The sequence below is a fragment of the Otolemur garnettii genome, unplaced genomic scaffold, assembly GCF_000181295.1.
Source record: "Otolemur garnettii isolate 467f Iridium unplaced genomic scaffold, OtoGar3 scaffold00027, whole genome shotgun sequence".
Taxonomy (NCBI): Eukaryota; Metazoa; Chordata; class Mammalia; order Primates; family Galagidae; genus Otolemur; species Otolemur garnettii.
This window is the reverse complement of record NW_003852422.1, coordinates 10777640-10787718: the sequence shown is the minus strand read 5'-3', so window position 1 is coordinate 10787718 and position 10079 is coordinate 10777640.

Genomic DNA, 10079 nt, shown 5'->3' with positions numbered 1-10079 from the left:
CGGCCCCCTGTTTATCATTCTTGATGGTGTCTATCATATTACTGACTTCCAAAGACTTCTTAAAAGTGCAAAGGAGGAAATAAAGACTTTATAAGAAAATATTGATATTTTTAACTTAAAGGAAGCCTTCAGCGTTGGTCTGAGAATATTTTGTTTATCTTGCCTAATAAAGACTGAATGGTTCCATAAATAATCTTAATTCACTAAACTTGAACGCTATTCAGTATTCATTCAACAATCATTTAGTGCATTTTAGGTATCTGCCAGGTTCTGAAGACACATCATGAAAAAGATAAAAGTTCTCTCAAAGAACTTCACATTGAAGACTGACAATTACTTAAGGAATTATCATAAGGTATGGAGGGGGATTTTAGGGACTTCTTAACTTGTGGATGAAGATTGGTAGAAACAGAACAACTCTGCATCCAACGTGCACCCATCCTCCAAGCAACTGACACTCCAGAGCATTCACTGAGTAGGAGAAAATAGAAGAGAAACCATAGGACACATCACAGCAAACAGTCCTCTGGACTCCCTCCTCTCTCATCCCATCCCCTCACAAAATCCAAGCATTTACATTGCTCTCTGCAAGACAATCATAACCCGATATAAGTATATTTCAATGTTGGCTTCTCATTAGAATGACCTGGGTAACTTTTACCAAAGCTCTGTGTCCGGGTCATACTCCGGACCAATTAAATTAGAGCATCTGGGTGTGGGATTCAGGCTTCAAAGTATTTTATAGCTCTCCAGGCTGGTCACGATGCAGGCCTGGTTGCACACCACTGCCTTAGAGCATTCAGCAAACCTAAACCTGGTCATAATTCAGAACATGACTTTTTGTGCCTCAAGCATGACCTCTTTAAAGAGCTTTAATTTATGACTCCTCCCAAGCAATTCAGGTCAAATGTTGTGGTACGCTGAATGCAACCAAGTAAGAAAGAGAATCTTACAGATTTTAGTCCAGAAGGGTCAAAGATGGCCTTCCAGTTTCCAGTCCGGACAGGTAGTGGAAGCTGTATTTTTCACTGAGATAAGGGATCTAGGGAGGGAAGAAAATTTAAGAGCAATGCAGAACGTTTGGAAGAGTTTGGCAGGTGTGCGTTGTGTGCGTCTGACTGCAGCTAATTACATACAGACCATAATACGTTTGTGATATTCTAACTAATGGTTGCTGGCGTACTTAACACAAGTGATACAAGATAGTTTTAGGAAACTAGTTGGTTTTTAGTAAGGGAATGAAATCAATTGTATTATTTTTTAACTGAAAGTAATCAGAGTCCACATGTTAAAGAAAACTATTATTGTGGCCTTTGTTAAGAATGGTAAGGCAGACTTATTTAAGGGAAATCTTTGTGCATTGGGGAAGAGAAATTGGACTCAACTCTGGTTTCAGCAAGAACAACTAGGGATTTTAACCAAGGTGTAAGGTGGGTGTCAGTGGTTGGAAAATTATTAAAACATCAAAAATAAGAGGTTTCCGGTTTTGATGGGACTATGACTAAAGGCAGGCCAGGGTGACAAGCTACGCAGGGTTGGCTGATACTTAACCAAGGATGGGAGATTTTCAATATACTGAATTATCAGAATTCTCATTCAAAGTGGACAAAAATGGAAGCCCAAGGTTGGGCTAGTGAATCAGAGGGTTCTGAAGAGCCTGACTGAAATTTTGTTTAAGAAGAAAGTCTTTGCCAATGTGTAGGAGGAACCATCATTTCTAATGAGGGAAAGTGTTTCTAAATTATTATATTAAAATTAAGTGAATCTTATTACATAGTTATACATAGTTACATGCTCTATTTAGGGGCAATTAAGGCAACATTATAAAACAGTGAATTCATTTTATAAAAGATATCTTTGTCTTGTGTTGAAACATATTCTCATAACCAATGAATCATCAAATCTCAGTCGTAGTCTGCAAGTAATGATGTTTCTCCCTTAGCTGTGTGGAAGCTTTAAAGAAAAACAAAATGAAAGTCATTATTAATTTGTAATTGAACAAGTCTGAATAAGAGCCACCTTTCAGTCAGGGTCATGACAATGCTCAACAGCACAGAACCTTTTCCTTAGATTTCCTCACACTGTAATTTTAGGTACTTTCCTATATAATTCTATATAATATCTTATAGTTTCCACCATTTTTACAGTCCCTTTGTGCTAGTCTTACCAGTAAAGTTGTCCAAAAAAAAAAAAAGGTATTCTTAAGCTTTGATCCATTTAATATGTTCATACCCAGGGTATAAATACAGTTTTAAGAATTAGTTTTAACAAACAATGTACATGCCATAACTTAAGATTCTTTCATGGCCTTGGTTAGACATTAACGTAGGAGAAATGGCACATTCTGAGTCCTTTTGCCTTCAAAACCAAGCATGCAATATTCTCCCCAAAGACGAGTGACTGGATTACAGGTTGGTTATTAAAATCAGGTTTATTATGCTGTTCAATAAAAGTGCATTTAATAGCATTTTCGTTATATTCAAAGCATTTCCAGAGTCACACACTTAAAAAGTAAATGAAGTGTAGTCCTGTAGAGAATTACTCCTGTGTGAATTCAGGCAAAGGAAGAATAGTATATTATTCTCAATAGAAAATCCTAAATATATATTTGAGCTATAAATACATGTAAAGATAAATGGTATGTTTTCTAAGGGTATTTTACTGTGAAGTTAAGGTAGTTAAGGCACAAAGCCATAAAAAAATTTAAATGTCTTATGGAAAATGGGTGACACGGTGCTGAATTGCTGCAGCCCTGTTTTAGCCGATCCCATAGTTCCTTCATTTGCTCCATGAAACACCCACATTTTTTGTGTCTTGACGTTCAAATGAGTGATGATATCTCTCTCTTACTTTTCTTAAAAGAAACGGGGACTTTCTGCTGTCTGCAGGAGTACTAAGTATGCCTGTGTACATAATTTTTTGGACCCTACTTCTTGTCCTTATTCTTTAGGATTAGATGAAATTCTTTCACAAATTATATCGTGACAAGCCTAGTAAGCAGTCAGCATAAAGAGTAGAAGAAGATAATGAGAGAAAAAGGAATATTTGTTTACACTGTCTGTGTAATATAATATTTATAATCAATAGTCGGAGATGATGAGCAGGGCACTGATTTCGGAACCTTCAATACTGGAATGATCAAAAGTTAACCTAAAATGAACACACTATATATTTTTCCAATTCAAAAATTACTTTTATTCACAAGTAAATTTAAAAAATGAATGAAATAACTCTTTATTCCATTATTTACTACCCATTGATAGAGTGTGTTCCTCTCTAGTATTCAGTCAATTCCTTCTGCTTTGAATTATAGCAGCATATTTGTAAGTAATTTTGAATTTATGATTAATTGGATAACTCTATCTTTTTTATTCTGGATTCCTGCCTCAGTAAGGAAAAACCTGTGTGGCTTTATAATCTGAAAGAAATTAGATCAGATCAGAAGAAAGTGAAGCTGCTGATCAGAAAGTAAATTGAAAGAGATGTGAAAATGTGACCCAGAACTCTATTATTTATATCAGAAGCTCTCTACCACCAGCTGTTTATAACTATGAAACTGGCAAGACTATTTAAAGTGTGTTTTCAGAAACCGAGTCTCATAAGAAAGCTCATTGCATCCTTTTATTTTGAAAACAAATTCTATTATGGCTCTGAGCCTTGCCTAAGTGATGGTAAACACACATTTATTTATAGTAAAACAGCACTTACGTGACAGAATTAAGTATTTAATGAACCCACTGGAATTAAGTTATATTTAAAGGTTTAGGTCAAAAAATTTAATGAACACATCATGTAAAATAACATTTGTTTTATGTTGTTGTTTAATTTTTTAAAATTAAGAAATTAATCAAATGTGTATACAAGTGTCCTATTTGTGTGAAATGAATTTTAAGTGATTGTAACAGATGTATTTTTTAAATGAATCTGTTTATCTTAACATTCTTTAATATTATTTTCAGTATTATTTATTACTTTATCCTTTCTATTTTAGTTTTCTCTTTCGGCTCTATACAATTCAAATAAATATGAATGGTGATAATATCCAAAAAGCACAAGCTAATAAAAAACATGGATGAACAGTTCCTTCTTTAATGACAAATTTTGGTTTCATTTTGAAAAAAATCCATATAATTTTTACAGTTAAGAGGTTTTTATCTTTTATAACTTCATTAATACAATAGAACCTCCATAGCTGACCACTTCTCTATGTTGACGTCCTCAAGTTGGATTAATTTTCAGAGACTGGACATGCACCCTGTGTCCCTCTCAGCACAGTAGGACAAGGTCCTTTTGGTGACCACTCTGTATGTTGGTTATTTTGTCCCAGTCCCTGGGGTGGGCAGCCTACAGACACCATATTTGTCTCTGCTGTAGTTGTCTTTGAGATTAGATTGCCTTTGTTTTAAGAAGATTAATGCTAACAACTCTGAAGAATTCGTTAGATTTAAAAATTCTCTAGTATAAATTTGTCCTATGTATTGAGGTTGCCAGATGATAAATTTGGGGGGAGATCAGTTACAAACAATAAAGGCTAAGCCTTTGAGTCTATCTATATGGGTGTATGAAATACACACTGAGAAATACCTGTTTAACAAAGAAGATGTTCTGCCGAGGTTCATTTAAAAGCATCAGTCACTAAATCCCTTCCCTTTGTTGTAGGACACTAAATCCAACCCTATACCAAATAATGCTGGATTAAATTTCTATGGCAGATGTGGCAGTAGCTGAAAGGGAAAACATGAAAGTGACAATATTTTTTCAAAAGATCTTGTAAATGTTTTGAAGTACACTATTCAAAACATGTGGGCAATATGTTAATAAAAAGTGAATACAATTACTGAAATGATTTAGCATGCAACATTAGGTACATTTCAATTCCATTCAATAAAAGCGTCTATATGTTCTGATTGTCCAGTTATCCACAGAAGCTCAGCATTGAACTCAGATCAATGCTGCATTTTACACCTCCATTCTCCCAGGGCCCAATTTAATTCAATGGAATAAATATGACATTTTAAAAATGTGCGTCAACCTTCGAGCCCACCACGCTGAACACATCCTTTGTATAGTATGGAGAACTCCCTGGTGGCGTAAAAAAGTTAACGCTCTTTAAAAAGTTCACAACACACATGGGGAGGAATTTATGTGCTTGAAATGTAGAGTTGAATAAGATTTTAGTTATACTTTTTATTGAGCTATGACTTTTTAGGTTTAATAACTGCAAAAAGTAGAAAATAGGGGTATTTCATGGTATCTGGTCTAATGTTAAAAATCATGGCTAAGGCTATCGTGTCTCTGTGGGAATTCTGGCTGCACCCCAAGGGAAGATGTAGTCCAACTTAATTTCAGTGGAATCAACTGAAAAATCTCAGGGAAAATCTTCAACCTAGTAAAATGAAAGACTGAAGAATTTACCCTCAAGTTACAAAAAAAAAAAATGCATTACTGAAAGATTGCCTAATTAGAAGCTACGTGAAGTCCCAGTAATAGTGTAAGTAAAAATTAAACACTAAAAAATCTTTTTTTTCTTTTTCTGTATCAGCTCCCTAGTCTCTATCCTTTCCCCTAGTTTGCATTTTAAAGTCTCATTCCCCAGTAAAGATCCCACAGGCAAGAATTCATCTGGTGTATTAATTTATAAAATGAGTCAGATTATTTTCAGTAAGCCAAAATGTGGTGATCATTCATATCAACTTGACTGTTCAAATTATTTGTCCTGGAATTTTTAAGTACCTAATACACTCAGCAAAGATATTTTTATTTTTCCAGTGTTCTTGAGGAATACTTGACAAATAAAAAGGTGTATAGAGTGATGTTTTGGTGTGATATATCCATCACTTCATGTAGAAATGATTTTTTATGTGTGGAAAAACCAATTAAGATCAATTCTCTAAGTGACTTTCAAGTACATCCTGCAGTATTTTTTAACTGTAATCACCACACTGAACGTCAAATCTCCAGAACTTACTTATTCTGAATAATTGAACCTTTATCCCATTTGTCCAACATCTCTCCATTTCCTTCACTCCTCCAGTCCCTGGGTGAGGGGCAGTGATAATTTTCATCTTGAAACTACAGCTGTTACCTGGGACCAAAATGATAAACTTGAAAATTTAAGTTCTTTCTCTGTGACCTTGAGATGTAAATCTCTTGTGACCCAGAAATGTCTTTCTCAAAAATCTGGTAATGACCTCTTTGAAATGTAATTGTCCTCGAAGGCACTAATGCCCTATCCTCCCACTTTCTGTAGCGGGTAAGAGCCCAGTGTCAGGAAGCCGCAATAATGAACAAACATATGTAGTCTAATCCCTTTCACCAGCCTCCGCCATTGTCCTCTAGTACCCTTCCATGAGCTCACTCCTGGATGGGAAACACTCTCCCTCCTTTCCTGTCAGCAATGTTGAGCTGAATCACTTTTTTTTTTTTTAATTTAAAATCTTCTAACATTTCCCACCAATGTCCAGTACAATACCGGGGAGGCAGTGATGCTCCCTCTGCCACTTCTCCTATCAAATGTATAAAGCTACTTTGTCTCAGTCTATTGTAAGACACTTGAAAACACCGACCTTGTAAGAATCATGACTTGTAGGTCACATCTCTTGAAGCCAAAATAAATTAATGCATGAATACCTAAATAAAATGAAAAAAAGTAAAATGAAATGAGAAACGAGGTGAGTTTCCAGTTTTATAGGGACACAGTATATAAGTAACTGCATAAATCTCACTACCCTACGAGCATCAGTTCATTATTCCCATAGATTTAAAGGTAAGAATTATTTTCTAGTAGATTTGAAGGTGAATTTAATGATGCTCACTCACTACACTAAAAATCAGAGTATTTAACATAAGTTTCTGGACTTCTTACATCTCAAACTAATTGTATAAAACCCTAACTTAGGTATTTATTTCAGCATAACAGACGTCAACTAAGGAAGCAGCATAATGACGATCTTCTTTTAAAGGCTACTTGAGGAACTGTACGAGACGTATATCAAATTTATTTTCACTCACTCTGCAAGCTTACTAGAACATGTAATGTATTCATTTCTACAAAATAGTGAAGGTTGTAAAGGGTTTCTAACAAAATATTTAGAGTTTCTTCTTTCTAGAACACTTGCAGTTTATATTTTCTGGCTTTGTAATTTGTCAAGAAAATTGGTAACACGTCAGATTGCCAAAATTTAACAGAGGACTTTAGCTAAACTCTTTCTCCATCTTTTAAGTTTTCTTTCTATAATCAATCACGTTTACAAGCATACTTTGGTATTATAACATGTTCTTAATATGAAGAAACTTGTGTTTTGTACATTTCTATTCCTTTTATGGTTTTTTAAAATAGAAGTGACTGAAGTTAATTTTGAACTTAATACCCCGGTTAAATAAAAAATGTGCAATTATTGAACATGATTAATTACGACAGTTATGTGTATATGTGATTGTGTGTTTTTTCTGCTATACAGAGACAGAGCATTCCCCAGAATGTTTCAGCTGACTTTTTTTCTTCCAAAGAACACGGGCTTGTGATTCCTCTAGTCACTAGTGGAGTAATTTTAGACAAATTAAGCCCACACATACTTGTTTTCTTATAGTAAGTTAAAGAGCTTGAGATACATAGATTTTAAGCTCCCTCAAACTCTACAATAGGATTATATAATGTAAAGATAAAATCTATGGAAAATTTAACGTATTGGAAAAAGCAAAAGTTTTGAAATGCGACAGAAACTTTGTTCAATTCTCACTGTGCTTCTAGTATTTTAGGAAGAAATAGGATGTTGACTGTAGTTTTTATTTGTTTACTTATTTCACTATGGAGTTTTTGCTATGGAATTTCATAAGGTTTAAGAAATTTCCTTCTATTCCTTAAACCTATTTCATGAGGTTTAAGAAATTTCCTTCTTTACCATGAATCGATATGGCTTTATTAAATGATTTTTGTCTGGGCGGCGCCTGTGGCTCAGTGGGTAGGGTGAGGGTGACAGGTTCGAACATGGCACCAGCCAAACTGCAATAAAAATATAGCCGGGCATGATGGCGGGCACCTGTAGTTCCAGCTCCTCGGGAGGCTGAGGAAAGAGAATCACTGAAGCCCAGGAGTTGGAGGTTGCTATGAGATGTGATGCCACAGCACTTTACTGAGGGGAATAACGTGAGACAGAGTCTAAATAAATAAATAAATAAATAATTTTTGCCACCAATTGAGATAATTTATTCTGTTAATGTAACAAAATATATATTTCTGCATGTCAAATTATTCTTGCATTTTAACTTATGAATCCTATATGACCAGGTTTTAAAAACATATTTTGCTGACTTAAATTGGTTTAATAGTCTATTTATTCTAATTTTTATACGTAAGTGCTTATTGATATTGAAATACAATTTTGCTCCCTACTATCATCTTTGACATAAGTGTTATGCAAGGGTCATACATTAAGTTGCAGTTATGTACGTAGGCACATGTGTGTGTCTATAGACACAATAATTGAATGAGTTTCTGCAAGAGGGTGATTTGTGTTCTTTGAAAGCTCAAGTCAAGTAGTTTGTCCCTACAGCTTAGGTGATTTATTTGACTTATACATTTTTTCAATGATTTTGATTCCAGTATAATTTTTATTGATTTCTGAATGTTTGTGTAAGCCATAATATCATTTTTAGAAAGGTGACTATTGAAAGTTGTGTGTTGCTTCAGTAGGTTTTCATACCTGTAGCATATGTATGAGTTGACTGTCTCTCACAGGCTTAACATGTTGCTGCTGTGCATGTATGTGTCTCCTTTCCCTTGCATTTTGTTAGTGTTTGCATTAGATCTTATCCAACGTTTTGTGGATTTCCCTCTTCAGGCATTGTTCAAACTCTTGCTCTCCCTCCTTCTTCAATGTAAGCTTCTTGCAGGAAGTAGGTCTTCCTGGCTACCCGACACTACAAATTGTTCAGGGATTGCCATGTATATGTGTTCACATTCTCATGGGGTTTCTCCTGAATAAGTGAAGCTTACAGTACTCAAAAGTCACAAGGGCTCCAAATCTTCCCCTAGAATTTCTCTATGAACTATCAGACATTTACTGGAAGAACAATAAACAAGGAAAAGATAATAAGGCAGATTATTTGGGTATTATTCAAGGTTGGTTGTTAGTCTGAAAGAATAACCCTTTGTCTCACGTGTCATACTGAAGGCTAATTCATGACAGTAATTAAAGGGGACTTTTACCCAACAACTGATATTTCCTGTGGGATCCCAGTTCTATCCCATTATTTCCCTAGTCCTTCAGTCTCCCAAGACCCCTCCCTAGCAAAGAAATAGCATATCTCAGAGGGCATCCCAGGTCTTATTATTACCATCAAGATTCACTATGACTCAATATCCCATAACATTTCCATTTAACTATCAATTTTTCTAGGTGCAGAAGAGGGAGGGACTTCAGAGAAGGACACTGGATTTTCTAAGCTTAATTAACTGGTGACTCCGATTGAAGCTACTGCTCCAGATGCTGTCTGTTTCCATGAGAATAAAAAAATAGCTCTTGGCATTTGATGTTCAGCCAGTGATCTGGTGCATGTTCATTTTCCACTCTTATTAATCAAAAATACTAGGAGGAATTTGAGGTTTACCTACGGCAACTACAGCAGTACAACACCATTCACTCTGCTGTCTCAGACTCTCAACAGTCTCGGATGCTGCATACTCTCTAAGTATTTAATGAGTATCTGTATTCTCATTAAAGTGACATCAAGCTGAATCATTCTACTTATAATACAACATAGATAGGATGTGGAAAACAGAAACTCTCAGAACCATAAAGGATTGAGAAGCAGGGCTCGGTGGCTCATGTCTATAATCCTAGTACTCTGGGAGGCCAAGGCAGGTGGATTGCCTGAACACAAGGGTTCGAGACCAGCCTGAACAAGAGGAAGACCCCTCTGTACAAATAGCCGAGTGCTGTGGTGAGTGCCTGGAGTCCCAGCTACTTGGGAGGATGAGGCAAGAGAATCTCTGGAGCCCAAGAGTTTCAGATTGCTGTGAACTATGATGCCATGGTGCTCTATCCAGGGTAACAGCTTGAGACTATCTCAAAAAAAAA